Source organism: Arachis stenosperma, chromosome 5 (assembly GCF_014773155.1).
Source record: "Arachis stenosperma cultivar V10309 chromosome 5, arast.V10309.gnm1.PFL2, whole genome shotgun sequence".
Classification (NCBI taxonomy): Eukaryota; Viridiplantae; Streptophyta; class Magnoliopsida; order Fabales; family Fabaceae; genus Arachis; species Arachis stenosperma.
This window is the reverse complement of record NC_080381.1, coordinates 67,704,598-67,709,354: the sequence shown is the minus strand read 5'-3', so window position 1 is coordinate 67,709,354 and position 4,757 is coordinate 67,704,598. Positions and strand designations below refer to the sequence as shown.

The following is a 4,757-nucleotide window of genomic DNA, read 5'->3' as shown; positions in this document are numbered from 1 at the left end:
TCAAGTCAATAATGCAAAGAATTGAAGATTCAGAACATACTGCAGAGGAATTATACAGAAAAAGCTGAGCATTCGAAAATGCCCAGTGAAGAAGACAGACTGGCGTTTAAACGCCAGCCAGGGTGCCTGGCTGGGCGTTTAACGCCCAAAAGGGTAGTAGTTTGGGCGTTAAACGCCAGAATGTGCACCATTCTAGGCGTTTAACGCCAGGATGGCAAAGGGGGAAGATTTTGTTTTCAAAATCAATTTTTTTTCAAGTTTTCAAAGTTTTTCAAAATCAAATCTTTTTCAAATCATATCTTTTCAATCAAATGTTTTCAAAATCAATTTCTTGCCTTTTTCAAAAATACTTACCAACAATCAATGATTTGATTGAACATTTTTTGCCTTTTCTGTTGAGGAAGGTTTTATGTTTGAATCATATCTTTTCTTGTTAGGCAAGTCATTAATTTTTAAAATCAAATCTTTTTAAAATTGTTTTCAAATCATATCTTTTAAAATTGTTTTCAAATCATATCTTTTCAATCATATCTTTTTAAAACCATAATTTTTCAACCACATCTTTTTCAAAATAGTTTTCAATCAAATCTTTTTAACTTCTAATTTCAAAATCTTTTTCAAAAATCACTTGATTTCTTTCCCACTCTTATTTTTGAAAATCAATTAAGTGTTTTTCAAAATGTTTTCAAAATCTTTTACTTAATTTTCGAAAATTACTTCCCTTCTTCTCACATCCTTCTATTTATGGACTAACACTATTCCTTAATGCAAAATTCGAACCCCATCTTCTTTGATAAGTTCGAATTTTCTACTTCTGTCTTCTACTCTTCTTTTCTTCTGACACCTAAAGGAATCTCTATACTGTGACATAGAGGATTCCATATTTTCTTGTTCTCTTCTCTTTCATATGAGCAGGAACAAAGACAAAGGCATTCTTGTTGAAGCTGACCCTGAACCTGAAAGGACCTTGAAGCAAAAGCTAAGAGAAGCTAAGGCTCAACTCTCTGTTGAGGACCTGACCGAATTCTTCAAGGAAGAAGAAGACATGGCAGCCAAAAACAATAACAATGCAAACAATGCAAGGAAGGTGCTTGGTGACTTTACTGCACCTACTCCTGATTTTTATGGGAGAAGCATCTCTATCCCTGCCATTGGAGCAAACAACTTTGAGCTTAAACCTCAATTAGTTTCTCTAATGCAACAGAATTGCAAGTTCCATGGACTTCCATTGGAAGATCCTTATCAGTTCTTAGCTGAATTCTTGCAAATCTGTGACACAGTCAAGACTAATGGGGTTGACCCTGAGGTCTACAGACTGATGCTATTCCCTTTTGCTGTAAGAGACAGAGCTAGGACTTGGTTGGACTCACAACCTAAAGAAAGTCTAGACTCATGGGAAAAGCTAGTCAATGCCTTCTTGGCAAAGTTCTTCCCACCACAAAGATGGAGTAAGCTTAGAGTGGAAGTCCAAACCTTCACACAGAAGGATGGAGAATCCCTCTATGAAGCTTGGGAAAGATACAAACAATTAATCAGAAAGTGTCCTTCTGACATGCTTTCTGAATGGAGCATCATAGGTATTTTCTATGATGGTCTCTCTGAACTGTCCAAGATGTCTCTGGATAGCTCTGCTGGAGGATCTCTTCATCTGAAGAAGACGCCTACAGAGGCTCAGGAACTAATTGAAATGGTTGCAAATAACCAATTCATGTACACTTCTGAAAGGAATCCTGTGAACAATGGGACTAGTCAGAAGAAAGGAGTTCTTGAGATTGACACTCTGAATGCCATATTGGCTCAGAACAAGATATTGACTCAACAAGTCAATTTGATTTCTCAAAGTCTGTCTGGAATGCAAAATGCACCAAACAGTACTAAGGAAGCTTCATCTGAGGAAGAAGCCTATGATCCTGAGAACCCTTCAATGGAAGAGGTGAATTACCTAGGAGAACCCTATGGAAACACCTACAATTCTTCATGGAGAAATCACCCCAATTTCTCATGGAAGAATCAAGAGAGACCTCAACAAGGTTTCAATAACAATAATGGTGGAAGAAACAGGTTTAGCAATGGCAAGCCTTTTCCATCATCTTCTCAGCAACAGACAGAGAGTTCTAAGCAGAATACTTCTGACTTAGCAACAATGGTCTCTGATCTAATAAAGACCACTCAAAGTTTCATGAATGAAACAAGGTCCTCCATCAGAAATTTGGAAGGACAAGTGGGTCAGCTGAGCAAGAAATTTACTGAACTCCCTCCTAGCACTCTCCCAAGTAATACAGAAGAAAATCCAAAAGGAGAGTGCAAAGCCATAGACATGGCCGAATATGGAGAGGAAAGAGAGGAGGAGGACGCCACTGAGGAAGACCTCAGTGGGCGTGTACCAATCTCCTCTGAGTTCCTCAATAAGGAACCTTGGGAATCTGAGGCTCAAATTGAGACCATAGAGATTCCATTGGACTTACTTCTGCCATTCATGAGCTCTGATGAGTATTCTTCCTCTGAAGAGGATGAGTATGTCACTGAAGAGCAAGTTGCTAAATACCTTGGAGCAATCATGAAGCTAAATGACAAGTTATTTGGAAATGAGACTTGGGAGGAAAAACCACCTTTGCTCACCAAAGAACTGGATGACTTGTCTAGGCAGAAACTGCCTCTAAAGAGGCAAGATCCTGGGAAGTTTTCTATACCTTGTACCATAGGCACCATGACCTTCAAGAAGGCCTTGTGTGACTTAGGGTCAAGTGTAAACCTCATGCCCCTCTCTGTAATGGAGAAGCTAGGGATCTTTGAGGTGCAAGCTGCAAAAATCTCACTAGAGATGGCAGACAGTTCAAGAAAACAAGCTCATGGACTTGTAGAGAATGTTTTGGTGAAGATTGAGGACCATTACATCCCTACTGATTTCATAGTCCTAGAGACTGGGAAGTGCATGGATGAATCCATCATCCTTGGCAGACCCTTCCTAGCCACAGCAAAGGCTGTGATTGATGTTGATAGAGGAGAGTTGATCATTCAAGTGAATGAAGAATCCTTGGTGTTTAAGGCCCAAGGACATCCCTCTATCATCATGGAGAGGAAGCATGAAGAGCTTCTCTCAAAACAGAGCCAAGCAGAGCCCCCACAGTCAAACTCTAAGTTTGGTGTTGGGAGGCCACAACCAAACTCTAAGTTTGGTGTTGAACCCCCACATTCAAACTCTAAGTTTGGTGTTGGGAGGTTCCAACACGGTTCTGAGTATTTCTGAGGCTCCATGAGAGTCCTCTGTCAAGCTAATGACATTAAAGAAGCGCTTGTTGGGAGGCAACCCAATGTTTTATAGCTAATTATTTTCTTTTGTTATTTTATCTTTTTTGTAGGTTGATGATCATAAGAAGTCACAAAAACAATGAAAAAACCAAAAACAAAATGAAAAACAGGAAGAAAAACAGCACACCCTGGAGGAGAAGAAGCTGGCATTCAAACGCCAGTAATGCTAGCTGTTGGGCGTTTAACGCCCAGTCTGGCACCATTCTGGGCGTTTAACGCCAGAAAGGGGCACCAGACTGGCGTTAAACGCCAGTAAAGGGCAACAACCTGGCGTTAAACGCCAGGAATGGGCACCAGCCCGGCGTTTAACGCCAGAAATACCTCAAAACGTGATTTTGAGCAACATTTGGTGCAGGGATGACTTTTCCTTGACACCACAGGATCTGTGGACCCCACAGGACCCCACCATCACTCTCTCTCTTCTTCCCCCATTCACCAATCACCTCAATACCTCTTCCCCAAAAACCCTTCACCTATCAAATCCCATCTTTCTCTTCACCACTCACATCCATCCTTCATAAATCCCCACCAACCTCACCCTTCAAATTCAAACCACTTTCCCTCCCAAACCCACCCTCCATGGCCGAACCCAAACCCCACTCTCTCCTATATATACCCTTCTTCAACCCTTCATTTTCACACAACCTAAACACCCTTTCTTACCCTTCTTGGCCGAACACACCACCTTCCCCCTCTTCCTCATTTCTTCTTATTCTACTCTCTTCTTTCTTCTTTTGCTCGAGGACGAGCAAACATTTTAAGTTTGGTGTGGTAAAAGCGTTGCTTTTTCATAACCATTTATGGCATCCAAGGCCGGAGAAAACCTCTAAAAAGAGGAAAGGGAAGGCAAAAGCTTCCACCTCCGAGTCATGGGAGATGGATAGATTCCTCTCAAGGGTGCATCAAGTCCACTTCTATGAAGTTGTGACCTTGAAGAAGGTGATCCCCGAGGTCCCCTTTTCACTCAAAAAGGGTGAATATCCGGAGATCCGCCATGAGATCCGAAGAAGAGGTTGGGAAGTGCTTACTAACCCCATTCAACAAGTCGGAATCTTGATGGTTCAAGAGTTCTATGCCAATGCATGGATCACCAAGAACCATGACCAAAGTATGAACCCGAATCCAAAGAATTATCTCACTATGGTTCGGGGGAAATACTTGGATTTTAGTCCGGAGAGTGTGAAGGTGGCGTTCAACTTGCCTATGATGCAAGGAGATGAGCATCCTTACACTAGAAGGGTCAACTTTGATCAAAGGTTGGACCAAGTCCTCACAACCATATGTGAAGAGGGCGCACAATGGAAGCAAGATTCAAGAGGAAAGCCGGTTCAATTGAGAAGGCATGACCTCAAGCCCGTGGCTAGAGGATGGTTAGAGTTCATACAACGCTCAATCATTCCCACTAGCAACCGGTCCAAAATTACCATAGACCGGGCTATCATGATCCA

At 41.6% G+C, this 4,757-nt stretch overlaps 1 non-coding gene across 1 annotated transcript; it reads right to left on the bottom strand.

Moving 5' to 3' along the window:
• Positions 1-1,450: 1,450 nt before the first annotated feature.
• LOC130932272 (small nucleolar RNA R71) lies at positions 1,451-1,558 on the bottom strand. Its single transcript, XR_009067429.1, has one exon. It is a non-coding gene; the product is annotated as a small nucleolar RNA R71 (small nucleolar RNA).
• Positions 1,559-4,757: the final 3,199 nt, after the last annotated feature.